Consider the following 22,867-nt stretch of genomic DNA (forward strand, 5'->3'; position numbering starts at 1 on the left):
TCCTTAAATAGAATACAAAATCAAATCCGTCAACAAAAAAAGAACCCATGAGCACACTTCAACAGATTCAAAGCTTCTGGCAAAAGTTAGATTCAGAAAATAAAATGGTAAGCAACAGCATGGAGAGAAAGGATCCAAAATTCATATGTCTATCAGATGATTAATGTAATTTTAAAATTACAAATCCCTAACTGAGGGACAAAGCTCCTATTAAATGAAGGGAAATATATAATTAATAAGAGGAAATATATGGCCAATAAACACATGAAAAAGTGCATATCATCATTTGTTATTGGAAAAATACAAGTTAAAACAACAGTGGGAGTATGCTGGTTCTAAGTAACTTGGAGTAAATACCTGGTCTACACTAACACTCCCATTCAGTACTGCTACAGAACCAAGACAGAAGACAAGGAGCGAGTCTTTGAGGATTGAGAAAAGGGGATAGCAGCAAGTGGGTTGAGGAAGAACAGAACTCAACGTACCACCAAACGCGCAGTTAGATTATCACTGACCCCTAGCATTCCATCAACTAAAATACTGGAAGTGGCACAGGCAGAGAAAATGCCAAGAGAAGCCCTTTCGTTTTACTGAAGGAGTAGAAAAGTGAACTCCTCAACCAGAGAAAAAGAGTGAAATGCCTCGGCTGGGCTCTGTTGGGTTGTTCTTTGTCTCTTACCCTTCACTTCTTTCCTTTTATCCACCTTTTCTTTACTGCTTCCATCACTTGGCACTTACGGAGGTGTGGTTGCAGAAGAGAAAGACAGAGCAGCATAGTAAAATCTGTAGCTTTTCCAAAGAACATTATCTCAGGGCTACAGAAAATCAAAAGTACTGGAGAGATAACAGGGAAGAAGAAACCAAGCAAGCAGGCCCACAGGGTTATCCTCACCACCATCACTGAACTATTCACGCACAGATCAAAGCCTATTCAACACACTAAAGAGTTTGAAAACTGAACCAATACATTGACCAGGTCTTAAATTATTTGTCTCAATAGCACTGCTGAGCCTTTCAAAACTGAATTGACAGTGGAACCACGGCCTACAGAAGGTGGGTCCCACTCACCACCCAGGGTGATGAACAACAGAAACATGGGTGAAGGGAGACAGCAGACAGTATAAGATATGAAAATTATAATAATGTATAATTTATCAAGGGTTCATGAGAGTGGGAAGGTGGGGGAGGGAGGAAAAAAACGAGATGCTGATACCAAGGGCTCAAGTAGAAAGATAACGTTTTGAAATGGACGATGGAAACATATGTACAACTGTGCTTGACACAATGGGTGTATGGATTGTTAAAAGACCTGTAAGAGCCCCAGTAAAATGAATTAGAAGAAGGTGAATTAATTTCTTACCCAACCCTAATCAGGTTGACTGCCTGCTACAACAAAAGTCAACATTCTCCATAGGATTTAAATAAGATCAAGCCATATGATATCCAGAAAGACCAGGCTATAACTCGAAATTCCTCAATACAAGAAGATCCCCTCACAGAGAGGACTAGGGGAGGAGATGAGTCAGTCAGGGTGCAATGTAGTACCGATGAAGAATACAGCTTTCTCCCAGACCCTAAATGCTTCCTCCACCCCCCAACTACCATTATCCGAATTCTACCTTGCAAGTCTGGCTAGACCAGAGGATATACACTGGTGCAGATAGGAACTGGAAATACAGGGAATCCAGGGTGGATGATACCTTCAGGACCAGGGGTGTGAGGGGCGATACTGGGAGAGTAGAGGGTGAGTGGGTTGGAAAGGGGGAACCTATTACAAGGATCTACATGTGACCTCCTCCCTGGGGGACGGACAACAGAAAAGGGGGTGAAGGGAGACTCCGGACAGGGCAAGATATGACAAAATAACAATCTATAAATTATCAAGGGTTCATGAGGGAGGGGGGAGCGGAGAGGGAGGGAAAAAAAAGAGGACCTGATGCAAAGGGCTTAAGTAGAGAGCAAATGCTTTGAAAATGATTAGGGCAAAGAATGTACGGATGTGCTTTATACAATTGATGTATGTATATGTATGGATTGTGATAACAGTTGTATGAATCCCTAATAAAATGTTTAAAAAAAAGAACCAAGAAAATTGTAACTCAACTCAGGAATTCAATCAACACACATGGCAAGACTGTGATGATACAGATGAGATTATATGGCACAGACTTTCGAATAAATTTTTATAAATTGGTCCAGCACAGTGATCAACACTCTTTAAAAACTAAAAGAAAAAGTATTAATGGTCAGAAGAAATCCAGAGGGGGAATATTCTCAGCATTTATATGAAAGTCACTTAAGATAACTCTTCGTGTCCCCCAGCATCATTCTTCCTGGAGAGAGAGCAGCTGGGAGATGGGTCTCGACGCTCCTCGTCATGCAGGATTGCTCAACAACTCTGGAGCACTCACATGCAATGTGCCTTAAGGTGAGGCCCTCACCCAGGCCAGGCCATGTCAAATTTATGGAACTGTGAGAGTTATGGGCCGGTCTCCTGCAAGAATTGTCAAGGAATTTATGTCCTGATTATCACAACTATTAAGAAAATAACTGAGATCAAGAAAACAACACCCAACATCACTTTTTAAAAAGTGTTCTTTTGTGATTTGTGTACAAATTCATGGATCAAATTGGTTTGGCATCAACAATTCATACACATTTAGTTTCATGACTTTGATTATAATACCCACAATGCATCAGCACCCTCCCCACTTTCTCCTTGTATTCCTGTTTGTATTCATCCTTTTTCCGCCTTGCCTTCCCAGCTTTATCCCTGGGCCAAAGCTCTTCTTTCCCCTCCCACGGTTGTTCTCAGCCCGGCTGATTGTTCACTTGTCAGTTGCTTGGGTGAAAGTGGAGCCACCGGGGAATTCAGTTCCAGGACAGAAACGTGATGAAGGGCCATAGTCTCAAGGGTTCAACTACTCTTTATCAGCTCAATAAGCCTGCTCTTTTCTTGTTATTTTGAATTTGTGACACATTTTTCTTCCACTCTATGCAGGATCCCTTATTGTGATCCCACCCTTCCAGAGCCCTCAGTATTGGTAGCTGGGCACCATCTAATTATTCTGTACTCAGAGTTGAGGTGGCTGAGTTGTGTGTGGTCCATTCGTCCCTTGGACTATTTATTTCCATGTGTCATTGATTTCCTTGCACCTCAGATGGCAACTCACTCACTTTTGAGACTCCAGCACCTACTCACCACAGCACCATGCAGAGAGCACTGTAGATGTCAAGTGTTATGCCAATTGAGTTGGCAGTAGTCCTGTGGCTGTAGTCTCTGAGACTGTCCTCCTAAGCCCCCAAGCCTAGTGGCTTCTTACCTCAAGGTGTTTGGTTATGTCTAACAAGTATTCATGACTTTGACCCTGATTGCACTATTTATATGGCTATTGGTATAACACATACAAATATTTTTCCAGAGCTGCTCTCAAGCTTCATTCGTCTTCTTGGGGTTTGGAAAGTTAGATTATGCTAAGTCCTGGGGAACTTAGGGGGTGGGGAATCTATCCTGATAGGGCTTATTGAGCTTCTTGGCTGGATATCTTTTTACCTTTCATATTTGGGAGATTTTCTTTGACAATTTTTTGTAGGATTTTGTTCTTGTTGCCTTTGCTTCCTTCTCTTCCATCACATGTAAAATTTGACTCTCGATGGTGTTCACATAATTCTTAAGCTTTCATTTTCCTTCATTTTTTTCTGAATTTTTTTTAACTTACAAATTGGTGTGAACAGGTTTATCTTCTAAGTCATTGAATTGTTCTTCAATTGATTTGATTGTATTTTTCTGTCCTGCCAATGTGTTGCCTAGGTACAAAATTCTAGTATTGACCACCTGGATTTCTAACTTCTGTTTTTATATGATTTCTAATTGTTATTTAGGTTACCATTTTGTTCTTATTTTTCTGATTCTTCTAGGGTACTGTCTGTATTCTCTTTGATTTTGCCTGTGGTTTCCTTGAGCTCTTAGAAAGTTCTTATAAGGCAATTCTATTATCTTTTCCTTTGAAAGGTTCCCAAAGCAGAGGGCACACAGCACCCTATCCATTGATTGACGCGACCAGCTACAGTGATGGTAGGCAGCTGGCAGTCTATCCTATGTTCCCCTCATGTCACTAGGGGAACAATGGCAACACTGGTAGAGCACGTGATCTGCAAGAGTACATGCCCACAGTGGTAGGTGGCAAGAGCCTGGCACATGGTTTTCACCTTTATGTCCCAACCCTTGGATGCAACAGGAGCCCTCCCCCCAGTCAGTGTGTGCCTGCAGCTACCCCACAAAGACGACAAGCACCTGGTAATGGAATCCACACATGTGGCACCCCCACAGGAGAGAGAGAGGGTTCCTGGTGCACAATGTAAACTTGCATGGGTCTGAATCGATGGAGGCTATGCATCAATGAATTGCAGTCCATGAAAGCATGCCTTCTCAATCATAGAGATGCACGGCTGTGTCCCCTGGGGACAAGGTGTGGTGGATGGCCACTAGTGGGAGGAGGCAGTCAGAGCAAACCAGGCATGTTGGGGAGCGGGGAGAGGTGGCGGGGGGCAACAAAGGGATTTTCCACCGGTCTGTTAGGCACAGGGGGCCTCATCCCTGGTCATCAGAAGGCATGGTGGGGAAAACAGCAGAATGCACCCCTCTGGTTGCCATTCACTGGCATTGGACCAGTGGACCCCTAATCAATCAATGGAGGGAGGCACCTGGAGTCCAGTGTCTCCAACCACCGCCCCATAGGTGATGGGACCCTCAACCCAACTGACCTGGGTTCACTCTACCCCATACACTATGTCCCCCTCACCCTGCGGTCATGTATGCCACTAGAACTCCCCACGTGCCTTCCTTCACTCTGGAGTTTACCCTGTGTCTGGCTTCAAGATGTTCTATCAAATGGACTTCTCATTGCCAGTGGATTTCACATTCTATGTCTCAAAATGGCCTTACCATGTCAGCCCCACTTTATCGCTCTCCTTAACCACATTCTTCCTTCTAGTTCTTTCTGTAATCTATATCTAATCCAGTTCTTTTCCCTTTCATTTGCTGATCTGGGTTCCAGGATTATCTCGCTGGGTTTTGTGGTTCTTTGTGGTAGAGAGACTGGGCGAAGTGTGTCATCAGAAACCATCTAATCTATTGCCCCTCTTCCCCCCAGCACCACCTTTAAGTGCTTGGAAAACGAGGCTGAGAAGTAGAGCAGACAGGTGTTAAAGCAATTTGAAAGGAGCTCTCCGGTGGGCAACAACAAAATATTATTGTTCACCTTTTTTGTGTGAATTGTGCACATATATATGTAGAAGGAAAAAGGACGCCCCCACACCAGCTTGTCACCAGGCAGCCTGCATAAGCGTGGCCACCTCTAATGGTAACAGGTTTTCTAACACGAGCAGCATGATTCATTGTGGTGAGAACTCGCTTCCTGTCAATAAGACTAAACGCTAATATTTATTCAATCCATTTGTAACTTATTAAGATGAGAGTAAATGATTCACTTCAACAGGAAGAGGACACTTCTTGGGAGTTGTGCTACAGCACAGCTGATAGCTCATGGTTAAAATTGCTATGGTGCTTGAGGTAGTTTATTGTGCCAACCTGGCTAATAAACACATGGGGTTAACTGAAGGGCAGAGGGATAAATGACCCAGTGAGCCTCGCCTTTCTAGTTCTCGGGTCTCTTGCTTTCTGATGGTTGGACGAGGGTGCAGCTGCCTTAGCCAGTTCCTGCTTCAGCTGGCAAGACACACTTCCTGCAAGACATCCCTGAGGAGAAGCCACATGGACCTACCCCAATGCAGCCCTGGGTGCTGGAGCACCCATGTGGAGACCCCCACCAATGCTGAGATGCTTACACATTCACTGACTCAGCTTTCCTCCTGCAGTCGGCATCATTGCATGTGTTTTGTGAGATGGAGGAGGATTTTGTGGATTGGTGTTGGACATATGGGTTAATGGGTTAATGTTAGGGTTGTGGGCTTGGGCAGCACTGGGTTGGAATGTTTTCTTGATGCGCACTTAATCTTTATATAAAACTCTCTCTTATATATCAGTTCCTGTGGATTTGTTTCTCTATAGTACCCAGACTAACACAGGGCTGAAAAACCATTTATACAGCCAAAGGATCGTTACATATTAATTTTTCATAAGTAGAAAACAATGAAATCATAGAAAATGAACCAAATGGCAGAAATCTGGAGATAACTCTGAACGATGACTTAGCAAAAGAAAAGCTTAACACGTTTAAGTCTATCTGAGTGAAAAAGTGTGGTAACAAATAATATGCAAACCAAATGCACTGCTGTTGAGAAGATCTCAACTCGTCACACTCCTGCGGGGCAGAGTAGAACTGCCCCATAAGACTAATTTTCAAGGAAGCAAATCACCAGGCCTTCCTTCTGCAGTGCCACTGGTGGGCTTGAACCGCAAACCACATGAGCCACCAGGGACTCAATCTACTCAAGGGCAATGGGTTTGTTTGTTGAAACGGCTATAAAATACAAAATTCCCAAACTCAGAAAAAACCAAGACTTCAAGAAGTGAGTGAACCAAAAAGTATAGACATTTGCAGAAAGAGAAATGTTCACTTGAAATGTTCAACCTGACTTAACAAAGCTTAAAGAATCCTTCATTTGGGAACTCTTCAGGGGGTTGTGGCTTGACTTTGCTCCTGTTGCTGATCTGTTATATTCCCTCCTTGGTTCGTCTGCCACATTGTGTGGGTTCAGACCGGACTAACTCCCCGCCGTGTGTCCCCAGTATTGCACCCTGTCACGGCATGCTCCAGTGAGGGGACCTCATGTCTCCAGCAGTTGTCAGCCTTACAACCCTCTCTGTACCTTAGGAGCTCCGTGGCAGGGATGTCATCCTCAGGGCTTGGTGTGCCAGTAGGGGGTACACATTCTTCATTTGCTTCTGTATGGATGCGGCAGGCGGCCCCTCTTCCCAATCTGTAGGTTTGGGGTTGCCTCTGCAGCACATACTTCTGGGGGGTGGATGTCAGAGGGACAGTTCTCGGATCCCCCCCAACCCCCCACCCCCCAGGACTGGTGAGGAGATAGTCATAAAGGTCAGCAGACAGACCTGGAATTATGTATGCCTTTTCCTTCTGTTTTGTTTGTTTTTTCTATTTTTAGTCAATCTTTTGTTTTCTTTTTGTCTCTGTTATTGTTGTTTTGCCTACCTATATAAGATAGGCATGGGAAGCAAGCCTAAGGAGGAAGCAACGGGGCTGATGGTTCTGGAGGGACTTGGAGAGAGGAGGGGCCGGGGGAAAGGAGCAGTGAGCAAACAACGTCATAGACAGTGGAACAACTAGGGAATTAAAACCTACAATGAGGAGGACATAGAGATCCTGGGGGTGTTGGAGCAACAGCAGTCTAGCTGAGAGGAATTACTAAGAGGCAGAAGAAGGGCGAGCATGATGGTGGGGCAGGAGGAAGGTAAAAGGAACCAGAGGAACGATCTAGGAACCAAAGTTATGGGTAGAGGTATAAACAAAGATGTGTACATATGTAAATATATTAATCCATAAGAATAGAGATATTGGCCTATGTACACACATTTATATGGCAAGACATTGAGGAAGCAGATGGCGTTGGGGCCTTTGCTCAAGCCCTCCCTCAATGCATTAACCAGCCCACATGGAAGGAGCACACCAGCCTGTGTGACCATGAGATGTCAACAGAATGAGGTATCAGGCACCAGAAGACCCATATTGTTGAGAACTAGGGGCGTCAGAGCAGAGACCCAAGACCCATCTATTGACAAGAGGACATGCCCTCACAGAAGGGTCACAAGGAAGGGATGAGTTAAACAGGGCGCAATATAGCACCAAAGAAACACAATATTCCTCTAGTTCTTTGAGGCTTACACAGACACACACCACCACCACCACCACCACCACCACCATGACCCCAGTCTAGCCTTTCAGTTCTGGCAAGACCGGAGTATGTGCACTGGTACAGATAAGAGCTTAGGACACATGGAATTCATGTCAGATAAACCTCTCAGGGCAGAAATGGGAGTAGTGATACCAGGAGAGTAGAGGGAAGGTGGAGGAAGGAGGAGAGGAAGGGGGAACTGATCACAATGATCAACACATAACACCACCACCCCTACCAGAGGGATGGACAACAGAAATATGGATGAAGGGAGACAGCAGTCGGTGTAAGACATGAAAATAGTAATTTAAAATTTATCAAGGGGTCACAAAGGTGGGAGGGAGAGGGGGGAGAGGAAAAAAGAGGAGCTCAAATAAAAAGTGTTTAGAAAATGATGATGGCAACCTAAGTGCAAATATGCTTGATACAATTGATGTATGGGATGTTATATGAAAGCTGTGAGAGCCCCAATAAAATGGTTCACAAAAAGAACCCTTCGTGCTTCGATCACAACCAGCATTCACCATGCCCTCTGCCTCCCTCCCCTTCCTCAGGGCTCATGACCAAGGCCCAGGACTAATCGCATGACCAAGACACCCTCGAAGTGCGAGTTGCCTTGGAAATGTTTGCCATGTCTCTTGCAAATAATAGTACAATGTAGCCAGTACAAACATTCTCTACAGGAGTGGGGGTGGGGGTGGGGTGGAATTTAGAAGCAAAACAATTGAATGATATTTAGGTACATTATTGACTGGAATAAGTTCATCTTAAACAGTAACTACATTTTAAAAAAAGAAATGCAAGGAAAGGTTTATGATGATTAAAAACTTGCAAGTACACTGAAACTACAATAAATGTGGATGAATATCATCACTGCCATCAAATAGGTTATGACTTATAGCGACCCTGTGGGAGAGGGCAGAACTGCCCCTGAAGTTGCTGAGACTGTAAATCTTTCACCTGTGGACCAGCTGGTCAGTTTGAACTGCTGACTTTGTGGTTAGTAGCCCAACCTATAACCAATACACCATCATAGCTCCTTGTTATATCTTAATACAAAGAAAGTAGAAACAATGCACATGCAACCAGTATTAGCATGACTAAAATAAGACACATGGAGTCCTGGTGGTGTACTGATTATGTACATGTTGGGCTGCGATCCTCGTGGTCCGCAGTTTGAAACCACCAGCAGCAACTAAGAAGAAAGAGTGGGCTTTCACTCCTGTAACAGTTACAGTCTTGGAAACCCACGGGGGGCGTTGCTGTGAGTCAGCATTGACTGGCTGTGAGCTTGTTGAGTAAGATAAGATCATGGAATTTCCACAGATCATTATGCAGTCATGATAAAGAACAGAGTAGATTTTTATGTTCCAGCAGGCAAAGATATCCACAATGTATTGGTGAATGAAAATGGGATGGTGTAAGACACTGTACATTGTATGGCCATATTTTTGTGTATAAAATCAGTACTGTATTAGGATCATGTATTATATATGGTATACACAATAAAAGGAATATATGGATTGATATATTTCAAGTCATTAGCATTTAAAGCATGAGCTTCAATTTTAAATTCATACCCTTCTCTATCATATATAGCCCCTTGGAGTTGCTAAAGCTTAACATGCTTGGCTGCTAACCTAAAGGTTGGAAGTTCAAATCCAGCCAGGAGGAGCACCTCTGAAGAAAATCTCCATGATATACTAATGCAAAAACAGTCCTTGAAAACACTATGCAGAAAATTTATACACTGATGTAAATTAAACATCAAAGGTTTATTTCTAAGGAAATAAATTATTCTAGAAACATGCAGTTGTCACAGGAGGAATGAGAATGAAGCATTTGTTATGTTGATTCATTTGTTAGATGTTCATCAGTATATCCTTTCGCAGATTCCAGGACCCTTCTAGGAAACAGAGCCTTTGAGGACTTGAGCAACTCTCACAAAGGCATAAAGAATGTGCAGGCAGCCCTGAAACACCTCTGTGACTTCAGCTTCAATTTACAGCTCCAAATCACACAGACTCGTTTTCCTGCCAGGAATCTATTTGTTGTGGAGAACAAAAGCAGCCCCTGAGACCTTGGTTTAGATGACACGTTCTCTCAATAGCACCACCTTGAACAATAGTTGGTGTGTAATTCTGAAAAAAAAAAAAATATATATATATATATATATATATATATCTTGTAATGAGATTTGAAAATAAATATTCTGGCCTCATTCTATTCTGAGTATCAATCTGAGCACATTGCTTAAGTGAGACTTTTGTGATAGAGGAGGAGAAATGGAGTGAATATTCCAGAAACCATTTATGCTCTTATGAAGCTTTACTTTGAAAAGGAATACAAAAGACTTCAAGGAATAAAGACAACAAGCTTTGAACTCTGAGCATCCAGGAACCTGTCCAAGGCCCCATGCCCTCTCGATGTTGAGCAAGCCCTCTTCTCCCTTCCATACTGATCTCTCAGACTACGTCCTGTAGGGATGCCAAAGCACTTCACCATCCAAGTCTCTCTGTACACACCCAGGGATCGGCAGGAAGCTCACTCGCTCCCGGGATGAAAAGCACCATCTTCTGACAGCACATTCTTTTACCCTCTCCACAATGTTGACGAAGAAATACTAAGCACTATGGGATCACACAGTGACCGTGCAGCAGCACAGAGTGCTCAACTGCTAACCAGACCTGCAGTTCAAATGTACCGTGGGAGAAAGATGTGAGAGCCTGCTTCTGTAAAGATTTACAGCCTTGGAAACCTATGGGGTAGGTCTGGCCTGTCGGCATTGACAGTGAGACTTTGCCATGATGAGGTTATGTGGGGTCGCTATGGGTCAGAATCAACTTGATGACACTGAAGATGACAGCATTATGTGTTCTGAGGGCAATGGTGGTTCAGTGGTAGAGTTCTTGTCTGCTATGTGGGAGACCGGGGCTTGATTCCTAGCCAATGCAACACATGTGCAGTCACCCTGGTCAATCAGGGAATGTGTATGTATTGTGGAGCTTCCGGACTAAGACGAACTAGGGAAGAAAGCTTGGCGGTCCACTTCTAAATTCAGCCATGAAAATACCAGGCATCACAACGGCGGGATCTCAATTGCACATGGGGTTGCCATGAGTAAAGGCAGACAGAGCAGCAGCTAGCAACAACCTTAGGTGTTGTGGGCCCAATGCCCAAGGTCTCTACTCCTGTCACAGTACTGTCTACCTACCAGCCTACACCTACGGCCTCATGGGGAGTTCCAGGATAAGCCGAGTGAGGGAGAGAAAACTTGTGCTTGCTTTACTGCATGATATTCAGATACCGCTCGAAAGTGGACAGCAACAGCGCTACCTCCCCTTTCTGGGAGCTCCCTGAAGGGCAGTGAGGAAGGGCAAGCCTCTCAACAGGCTCATCTCTGAGCAGCACACCTGGTCATTCCATTTGCTTGGAAGGAGAAAGGTATACTGATTCGTGAACTGTGGCAATGATTTGGCTGGATGATGAGGGACTTGGAAGAAACATGAGGGGAAGTTGGTAACAAAGAGGTGTGGGGAAGAGGTATGTAGATAGACATCTTTGAATGAGCCAAAAAATAAAGGTGACATTTGTGACTCATGATTGCTCACCAAAAGGTTGCTTCTGCAGAGAACGATTTTAACAGTGGCTGGGATGACACATTCTGTGGAAACCAGTCATCCTGTTTCTCCAGCTACTCTGTCCTTGCTCAATGGGCACATGAACAAAGTTTTGGCCAGGATGGCAGGGGCAGAGGTTGTGCATGGGCTCAGCACCATGGATGCTCACTCACCTAGGCTGACAGTGCTACCGCCACTGTGGAGTGCCCAATCTGCCAGCAGCAGAGACCAAGAGATGGGACCACGCTTCCTGAAGATCAAGGAGCAGCCTGGCGGCAGATTGACTGCACTGGACCACTTCCATCATGGAAAGGGCAGCGTCCTGTTCTTACTGGAATAAACACTCAAATTTCCCTTCTCTGCTCACAATGCTTCTGCCAAAACTACCATTCATAGATTTACAGAACGTCTTATCCACTGGCATGGGATCCCGCACAGCATCGTCTCAGATCAAGGGTCTCACTTCTAGGCAAAGGAAGTGCTGCAATGGGCTCATGCTCCTGGATGCCACTGGTCTCACCGTGTTTCACATCATCCTGAAGACGCTGACTTGAACAGATTTCTAAAGACACAATTATGGTGCCAGCTATGTGGGAACGCCTTGTAGGATCGGTACAGTGTTCTCCAAAAGGCTGTATATGGTCTAAACCAAGGGGTGCAATGGGAGTGGTACCACTCACTAGTACTCCTAATGATCCACGCACTGCATTTCACCTTCCTATCCCCACAACAGCATGCTTCTCAAGCCTGGATGTCTTAGTCCCAGAGGGAGGTATACTCCCACCTAGAGACAAAGCACTGATTCTAATGAACTGGCCTTTTGGGGTTCCTTGGACATCTGGATAAATGGGCAAAGAAGAGTGTTACTGTATTGAATGGTATGATTGGTCCTGATGACCCAAGGGAAACTGGATTTGTGTTGGGCAGTGGAGGTAAAGAATAATGTCTGGTAGAGGCAGGGTGAGGTGGAAAGGGGGAACCGATTACAAGGATCTACATGTGACCTCCTCCCTCCCTGTGGGACGGACAACAGAAAAGTAGGTGAAGGGAGACTATTGACAGTGCAAACATGACAAAATAATATTTTATAAATTATCTAGGGTTCATGAGGAAGGGGTTAGTGGGGAGGCAGGGTACAAAATGAAGCACTGATACCAAGGGCTCAAGCAGAAAGCAAATGTTTTGAGAATGATGGTGGCAACAATGTACAAATGTGCTTGACACAATGGATGGGTGTATGGATTGTGATAAGAGCTGTACGAGCCTCCAATAAAATGACTTTTTTTAAAAAAAAAAAGAATATGTCTTGAACCCAGGAGACTCTTAGGCTGTCTCTTAGTAGTACCAAGCTTTATGATTAAAGTCAATGGTGAACTACAGCACCCCAATTCTGATAGGACTGTTTATAGTCCAGACTCTTCAGGAATACTCACTTCCCCAGGATTAGAACCACGACAAGACAAGGTACTTGCTGGACACAACAGAAATAAGGAATCGGTAGTAGGAGAGGGTAATTCTAAATACCCTCTATGGCCTTGTCACCAGCTGCAGAAACAAGGAATGCCAACCTCTACCTAAGTTGTGATTTTAAAAGGGAATTCCTACTCCCTTTCCCAAGTATTTTGATCCTTAATTGGTTGAATCCTTGGATACAGAACTCTTGGATATAATGGACCAAGTATATATGTATTCAGGGGGAAAAAAAGATTAACTGTAAATATGCTCAAAATGTTAGTAGTGACTTATTTGGGGGCTTAGGGAAGAGGAATGATTATTACCCTCCCTTTTCTATATTTCTCATATGGAGGAAGAAAAGGAATAATTTATTTGTTTTAATCTAGGCAGAGCCAAGCTGAAACAGGCCAGTACTCGGGAGACCTGTGGGATCACAGGTTTCCAGAGTGCGGGGAGAGTAGGGAGCTCCCTAGTGCCCTTTCATAGCCCAGTATGCTGCCTGATAACCAAGTCACAGCAACCTGCGTCCTTGCCTAGGAGTCCTGGGGCACAAGCCTGGCAATTCAACCCACCAGCTGCCCCTCATAAAAAAGATGAAGCTGGGGACTTCCAGGAAGATGGCGGTGGAGTGACACATACCAGAGGGACTCTGAAGAATCCAGTCCAGCAGAGTTGCTTAGAGAGAACTTTAACACAGCTGGAGCACAGGAAGAGCATCATAAAGATAAGTAGGCACAGACCCATGGGGTTTTGAGGGACTGGGGGCTTTTGGCTTACCTCAGTGGAAGCCAGCTGGGGCTTGACCTTGGCCCTGACATGGTCTCTGCCAGAGCCAGGATCATTTGGAGCCCATAGGGAGGCTGGGTCTCAAAACACCAAGAGTTTGACACACCCCCTGCCTCAGGACAGGGACAGGACCTTTGCAGCTCCAGGGCAGGGATTGGGGTTCAGCTACATTGTTGCTTCTGCTTACATCTCTGCTCTCTGTCCTCCCACGGTCTTTGAGGGCTGCACCAGGGGCTTTTTCTCAGCTCAGCTGCTGCTTGCCACAGCTGCCTCCAGACAGGGACTAAACTCTTACAGATCGGGTTGGGGAGAGGGACTCAGCTACATAGTTGCTTTCGTTTCCCTCTCTTCCCTATATTCCAGAACAGTCTAAAAGGTCTTACTTTTTAATTTTCTTCTCCTCTGTGTCTCTTTCCTGTTCTCTCACACTCCACTGCTGACCTCCAGACCATTCCCCTTAGTCTAGGGCATTTACACCTGCACCACACTCAGCTAGGTGAGCTCCACTCTGCGTACCTATCCCAAGGTTAGGGAAAGACCTGCTTTCCCTCCAGGGGCTACTCTGCCCAACTTCTCACCAGGGAATTCCTGCCTGTGTACCTGGGGGAATAAGAAAGCTCAGCCAACAATCATTCAACATTCTGAGTTGTTGCAGGAACCTCAGCCCAACCTCTGTAACACCAAAGCAGATAACACCAACCTCCGTAACACCAAAGAAGGTGAGCCTTCTGGGGCACTCCCCTGATAGGGGAGCCACAGAAGGATAAAGTGGTAGGTTAATCCCATAGTAAAATTAGCTGTAGGCATTTCGAAGAAGCATTACTACAAGTCTCCCAGAGAAGGCCAGTGCTCTTCGACTCCCTGGAAAATGGCACCTGGCTCCTCTAAAACAACGCAACGCAAATAGCCATCAGCCCCAACAACCTCAATGAAAAAAAAAAACAGAAGAAACAAAAGGCAATGGCAGAAGATGTCCCGAACATAACATACATAGAAGAAGCAGATATTGAGCTGCTACAGAACAAAATTTTCAGAATGCTGCTTGGAGTGATACAGGATATGACAGAAAATATACAGAAAAATGATGAAATGATAGAGGAGATAAAGGCCATACACCACAGGGAAATAAAGAAGCTTAAGGAGGAGATAACAAAAAGCAGTAGCAAAAACACAGACCTAGAGAATCGACTGCAGGAATCAGAGAACCGCATCAGTGACTTGAAGGACAGCCAAGCAGACTTTAACAAACATGAACTAAAATCATCAGAGAAGCTAAAGAAAACCTAAGAGCTATGTCTGATGCTGTGGAGTGGAACAACATGAGAATTGTTGGCTTACCAGAGGAAGACACAACAAAGAAGTCATCTGTAACAGTAGTGAGAGAATTCTTGGAGGAAAACTTCCCCAGCTTAAAGAATGAAAACCAGGCAACCATGCAGGAGACTGAAAGAACACCAACTAGACTGAATCCCAAGAAGAAGTCACCAAGGCACATAATAGTTAAACTATCCAACTTTAAGGAAAAGGAGAAAATCATGAGAGCAGCTAGGGAAAAATAAGCAATCACATATAAAGGATCCCAAACAAGAATATGCTCAGACCTATCAGCAGAAACTATGAAGAAAAGGAGAGAGCGGAGTAACATATTCCAAAAATTGATGGAAAACAGCGCAAACCCAAGGATACTCTACCCAACCAAATTATCGCTCAAGATAGATGGAGAAGTAAGAGTCTTCTCAGATGATGAAAAGCTCAAAGATTGCATTAGAAGAAACCCAGCCCTACAAAAGATCCTTGCTGACCCAGAGTGGGCAGAAGAACAACACTCACAAAGCATAAATAAGAGACCGCCACATAGAACAACCTCACCCAGAGGGCAAAAAAGAGAAAACAGACCCCAAGAATAGCATTGGCTTAAGGATAGAAAGAAGTCAATAATAATACACACACACACACACACACACACATGCACAACACACTAATGAGAAAGGAAAGTAGGAAAACTCCCAACACAAAATGTATAAGATGACATCACAGAGTCCCCAGATGGAGATACTAACCCTAAATACCAATGGACATAACTCAGGCATTAAAAGACTGAGACTAGCAGACTGCCTTATAAAACACAACCCATTAATCTGCTGCCCACAGGAGACACATCTAAAGGCTACAGACAAAAATAGACTGAGAATCAAAGGCTAGAGAAAGTTTTACCAAACAAACAGCAATTCAAAAGAAGCAGGGGTTGCAAGCCTAATCTCGGATAAAATTGACCTCAATGTTAAAACCATAAAAAGATATAAGGAGGGACACTATATAATGCTCAAGTGAATGGAAGACAAAAAACCACTAAGCATTTTAAGCATGTATTCCCTGAATGAGACTTGCTGAATACATCAACCAAACGCTACAAAGATTAAAGAAATCACAGCCTCAACAATTAGAGTGGGTGACTTCAACACAACACTCTCTGAGAAAGACAGATCAAAGGAAAAGAAACTCAACAAGGAGACAAGAGATCTAAAAACCACAATTAGACAAATTCACCTGATAGATATTTACAGAGCTTTTCATCCAAATGCAAAAAAAAAAAAAAATCACATTATTTTCAAGCCCACATGGCACATATTCTATGATAGACCACACGCTAGGGCATAAGGCGAATCTACATAAATTTAGCACATTGAAATCATTCAGACCTCTCTCAGACCACTGTGCCATAAGACTGGAAATGAACAAAAGACAGAGAAAACAATTGGAGAATGAGTAACTCTCTACTGCAAAAGGAGTCGTACTGGCGCAGATCAGAGATGAAATTAGAAAATTTCTAGAAACCAAAGAGAATGAGCACACACCGTACCAAAACTTATGGGGCACAGCAAAGGTAAGTTATCAGAGGAAGTTTCATAGCAATACATGCACACCTGAGAAAGGAAGAGAGACTCATGATTGATATGCTGGCACAAAATTTACAACAACTAGAGCAGAGTCAGCAGGACAATCCTACTAATAGCAAAAGAAAAGAAATAATAAAAATCAGGGATGAGATTCAGGAGAGGGAAAATAAGAAAACTATAGGAAAACAATAATACTGCTAAAAGTTGGCTCTTTGAAAGATAAACAGAATCAATAGACCACTGGCAAACCTAACCAAAGAAAGGAGGGAACAAATCTCAATAGCAAGAATAAGGGATGAAAGAGGGGACATTACAACAGACCCTAATGAAATCAAAAGGATACTTACACAGTACTACAAAGGATTGTACTCCAAGGAATTCAACAATTTGGAAGACATGGAAAAATCCTTGGGAAAACAATCCCTCTCTAGACTATCCCCAAAGGACGTCAAGAATCTCAACAGACCCATAGCAATAGAAGAAATAGACAAGGTTATCAAGGGATTACCAACAAAAATATCCCCTGGACCAGATGGCTTCACTGGAGAATTCTACCAAGTGTTTAGGGAAGAACTAACTCCAATCCTACACAAACCCTTCCAGAACATAGAAAAAGACGGCAAACTCCCAAACTCCTTCTATGAAGCTAGTATAACTCTGATACCAAAACCGGGAAAGGATCCCACAAGAATCTAGAACTACAGATCAATATCCCTAATGAACATTGATACAAAAATCCTTAACAAAATACGATCCAACAGAATACAAAAGTATATACAACAAATAATTCACCATGACCTAGTGGGATTCATACCAGGGATGCAGGGAAGGTTCAACATACGAAAGACCATTAGTATCATTCACCACATTGACATGAAAAACTATAAGAAATACATGATAATATCAATAGATGCAGAAAAAGCATTCGACAACATCCAACACCAATTCCTGTTTAAGCCACTTGAGAAGATAGGAATGGAAGGAAAGTTGCTCAAGACAATACAAGCTATATAAGAAAAACCAACAGCCATCTGGGGAAGAGATGAAACTATCGTTATTTGCAGATGATATGATTTTATATATGGAAAATCCCAAAAGCTCCACAAGGGGAGTACTGGAAGCAACAGAGGAGTTTGGCAGAGTGGCAGAATATAAGATCAACAAACAGAAGACCATGGGATTGTTATACACATCAGATAAGACCACAGAAGAGATCAAAAAGGTGGTACCCTTCACAATAGCCAAATACAAATTGAAATATCTAGGGATATACCTGACTAAAAGAACAAAAGATCTATATGAGGAAAACTACAGAACACTATTACAAGAAACCAAGAGCAACTTCAACAAATGGAAGAATATCCCATGCTCATGGATGGGAAGATGCAATATAGTCAAGATGTCAATTCTGTCAAAGGCACTATATAAGTTTAATGCAATCCCGATACAATTATCCTCATCTTTCTTCAAAGAATTAGAAAAACCAATTACCAACTTCATATGGAGAGGGAAGAAGCCCAGAATTAACAAAGAACTCCTCAAGTAGAAGGACATACTGGGAGGGGTTGCTTTACCTGATTTTAGCACATATTATACAGCCACAGTTGTCAAAAGCGCATGGTATTGCTAAGATGACAGATACTCAGACCAATGGAAAAGAACTGAAAACCGACAAATAAAATCATCAGCATACAGACAACTGATCTGTGATAAAGGCCCAAAAAATATCCAATGGGAAGCAGATGCCCTCTTTAACAAGTGGTACTGGAAAAAATGGATATTTATCTGCAGAAAAATGAAGCAAGGCCCTTATCTCATTCCATGCACAAGAATAAACTCAAGGTGGATCACAGACCTTGAAGTTAAACCCCAAACTATTAGGGCCATCAGTGAAGAAAGTGGGACCAACATGAGAACTAGGGAAGGACACAAACACAGAGGAGGCACAAATTGGCAAATGGGATATACTGAAGATAAAATACCTGTGTTCATCGAAAGAATTCACCAAGAGAGTAATAAGAGAGTCCACAGACTGGGAAAACATCTTTAGAAATGATACATCAGACAAAGGCCTTATTACTAAAATCTACAATACTCTGCTAGTTTTCAAAAAATAAAATAAAGTAATTGCCCACTTGAGAGGTGGGCAAAGGACTTAAACAGAAATTTCACAGGGGGAGAAATCCGAATGGCCAACAAACATATGAGAAAATGTTCCTGATATTTAGCCATAAGAGAAATGCAAATTAAAACAATGAGGTCCTACCTAACACCCTCAAAGGAAGCCCAATTCAAAAAATCAGAAAGCAACATGTGTTGGAGGGGCTGTGGGGAGACAGAAACTCTCATCCACTGGTAGTGGACTTGTAAGTATGTACGACCACTATGGAAATCGATCTGGTGATATCTAAAACAAATGGAAATCAAATTATCATACGACCCAGCAATCTCCCTACTGAGCATGTACCCAGAAGAGGCAAGAAACAAACCAAGGCCAGATATCTGTGCTCCAATGTTCATTGTGGCACAGTTCACAATTGCAAGGAGTTAGAAGCAACCCAAATTTCCATCAACTGACGATTGGATTAAAAAACTGTGGTATATACATGCAACGGAGTACTATGCATCGCTAAAGAGCAGTGATGAATACATGATGCACATCACTGCATGGGAAGAACTGGAGGAAATCATGGTAAGTGAACTAAGTCAGGCACAAAATGACAAGTACAACATGAGTCTGCTGAGGTAAGCGTTAAAAAAAATGCAAAAGGGGCATAGTGAAAAAGCTACTGTATACAAACATTCTTGGGGTGAGGATCATGTAGTATGACAGGGACCGGATCAAATGCAGGGATGCACATGGTAGACAACTGGGGAGGAGGTGGGAAAGGGAAAATATGATGAAAATAAGGAAGAAATGGGTAGCGGGGGCATGGGGCGCTAACTCACCAAGGAGAGAGCATTGTTTATATCTCCACAGGGAAAGAGGGAGCAGACTTCAACCCAGTGCCCCAAGGAGGTGTGAATGCAACATTCCGGCATGGAGTAGGGAACCAGTGGAGAGGTCTGGGGGGCTGGCCCCAGTCCCAAATACTCAGTGGATGCCTGCCCCTCCCCCCAGAAGAATTTATTTCAAAGAATGGCACTGAATCTGCAGCTCTGGAAGAGGGACATATCTGATCAGAGCACACGGGAGCACATGAAGGGGGAGTAGGAAAGAGAGGAACACATCCTGGCCCACCAGGCCTACAGGATGATGATGCCAATTAGAGCAGTCAGTCCACAGAGAGGACCACATGGCCAGCCCCACCATGAGGCATGACGCCCCTCACTAATCTGTGGCCCTGCAGGGGACAGTACTGGAGACACAGTGTGGGAATTGCGCCCCATCTGATCCCGCCACACCAAGGCAAAGCACTGGGGGAGTGCAGTGGAACAGCAAGGGAATGGAGTGGCAAGGTCCCCAGGGAATGCTGAAGGTGGACTTTGGGGCCAGGGTGTGGTGCCCCAACAGACTGGACTGGAAAACACTCCTAAAGGTCAACAAATGATCCTTGAACTAACTACAAGATTTTCTTTCTTGTTGTGTTTTGTTTTGTTCTTTGTCAGCTGTTTATTGTTGTTGCTGTTTTGTTGTATACTGTTGCTTTGTTTTCCTCTGTCTTGTTTTTGTGCATGTTATTATCTCCACAGGTCTGTCTAAATAAGATAGGTTGGATAAACAACCTGGAGGAAAAACAACGGGACTGACAGTTCCAGGGGGACATGGGATAGGGGGAAGTGGGGGGAAAGGTAGTGGTGTTAACAAACCCAGGGACAAGGGTAAACAAGTGATCCAAATTGGTGGTGAGGTGGGTATAGGAAGCCTGGTAGGGCATGATCAAGGGCAATGCAACTAAGAGGTATTGCTGAAACCCTGGTGGGGACTGAGCATGATAGTGGGACAGGAGGAAAGTCAAGGGAAATAAGAGGAAAGAGCTGGGAGGCAAAGGACATTTGTAGAGGTCTATATAAATACATGTATATATGCAAATATATTTATATATGAGGATGGGGAAATAGATCTATGTGCCTATATTTATAGGTTTAGTATTAAGGTAACAGAAGGACATTGGGCCTCCACTCAAGTACTCCCTCAATGCAAGAATACTTTCTTCTATTAAATTGGCATTCTATGACGATCACCTTTCTGACACAACTACTGAAGACAAAGTGGGTAAATAAGCAAATGTGGTGAAGAAAGCTGAAGGTGGCTGGCTATGAAAAGATATAGTGTCTGGGGTCTTAAAAGTTTGAGGGTAAACAAGCGACCAACTAGCTCAGAAGCAACAAATCCCACATGGAAGAACACACCAGCCTGTGTGATCACGAGGTGCTGAAGGGATCAGTTATCAGGCATGAAAGAATAAAAAATCATATCATCGGGTGCACGCCTCCATGATACAATCTCTGAAGACAAATGGGTGCATAAGCAAATGTGGCGAAGAAAGCTGATGGTGCCCAGGTATCAAAAGGTATAGTGTCTGGGATCTTAAAAGCTTGAAGGTAAGCAAGTGGCCATCTAGCTCAGAAGCAACAAAGCCCACATGGAAGAAGCACACCATCCTGTGTGATCACGAGGTGTCGAAGGGATCAGGTATAAGGCAACATCAGAACAAAAAAATCTTACCATAGTGAATGAGGAGGGGAGTGAATAGTGGAGACCCAAAGCCCATTTGTCGGCCACTGGAGATCCCCTCACAGAGGGGTCTAGGGGAGGACATGAGTCAGTCATGGTGCAATGAAAAATACAACTTTGCTCTAGTTCCTAAATGTTTCACTTCCCCCCACACACACACACACACACTATCATGATCTGAAATCTACCTTGCAAGTCTGGCTAGACCAGAGGATGTACACTGGTACAGATAGGAACTGGAAACACAGGGAACCCAGGGTGCATGATCCCTTCAGGACCAGTGGTGTGACTGGCGATACTGGGAGGATAGAGGGAAAGTGGGTTGGAAAGAAGGAACCGATTACAAGGATCTACATGTGACCTCCTCCCTGGGGAATGGACAACAGAAACGGGGATGAAGGAAGACGTGGGACAGGGCAAGATATGACAAAATAATTTATAAATTATCAAGGGTTCATGAGGGAGAGGGGAGCAGGGAGAGGGGGTGAAAATGAGGACCTGATGCCGGGGCCTTTAGTGGAGAGCAAATGTTTTGAGAATGATGAGGGCAGTGAATGTACAGATGTGCTTTCCACAATTGATGTATTTATGGATTGTGATAAGAGTTGTATGAGCCCCCGATAAAACAATTTTAAAAATTAAAGCATAAAAAAGATGAAGCTATCTGTGCCCATGGTAAAGATTTACATCATCAAGAACCCAATATTGGGTCACTATGAATCAGAATTGAATTTAGGGGAGTGGACTGAGGTGTCTGGGATGGGGGTTGGGCACACATATGCAGGCACACACATATGCCAGGGCTGGGCAGACATGGGCTCTCGTATTAACAACATGACAAGGCACCCTTCCTCAGGGGACCCCGACAGTGCCTCCTGGTGGGGTATACTTGGAAGCCACAGCTGACAGCCAAGTTTTGAAAAGGGCCTGTCCTCAGCCAGCCAGACCGAACTCAACCCAAAACCAAACTCACTGCCCTGACTCAATGGCGACTCATAGCAACTCGCCTGTCAGTTTAGAGACTGTAAATGTTTACAGGAGTAGAAAATCCCAAGGAGCTGCTAGTAGCTTTGAGTTGCCAACCATGCGGGTCATAGTTCAATGCGTAACCATTACACCAGCAGAGAGCCTTTATGACTCTGAACTAAGAGCCTGGAAACGTGTCTGCAGGGTTGTTACTGTCTCTGGTTGACTGGCCCATTCTCACAGACATCTATACTTCCGCCTGTGCCCCACAGAGTATAAGAAGCCTGACTGTAAGGAGAAATGGATTAAAGAGACCCCAGGAAAGCGGTTGAGGTCAGAGGTGGTGACAGGGTCCTGGGAGCTCCCCAGAACCTGGCAAAAGCTCTAGCCAGAGCTCCAGGGACCCTCCCTGCAGAAAAGAGCCCTTCTGATGAAGCCCAGGTTTTGCCTCAGACAGCTCAGGAGGTTTTCTGTTCCTTACACATTCTGTTAGTCCTGCCCTTTCAAAGCCTGCGGGATCTTCCCTAAGGTCCCTGGTCCGATAAGTGAGGCAAACATGCCAGAAAGAATTCAGCAGAGGCTCAGCAAAT

At 43.9% G+C, this 22,867-nt stretch overlaps 1 protein-coding gene across 1 annotated transcript in view; it reads right to left on the bottom strand.

Moving 5' to 3' along the window:
* The window catches only part of TMEM163 (transmembrane protein 163), a 249,008-nt gene that overhangs the window by 168,086 nt on the left and 58,055 nt on the right, over positions 1-22,867 (bottom strand). The gene's annotated exons all lie outside the window — the stretch shown is intronic.

The sequence above is a fragment of the Tenrec ecaudatus genome, chromosome 13 (assembly GCF_050624435.1).
Source record: "Tenrec ecaudatus isolate mTenEca1 chromosome 13, mTenEca1.hap1, whole genome shotgun sequence".
In the NCBI taxonomy this organism is placed as follows: Eukaryota; Metazoa; Chordata; class Mammalia; order Afrosoricida; family Tenrecidae; genus Tenrec; species Tenrec ecaudatus.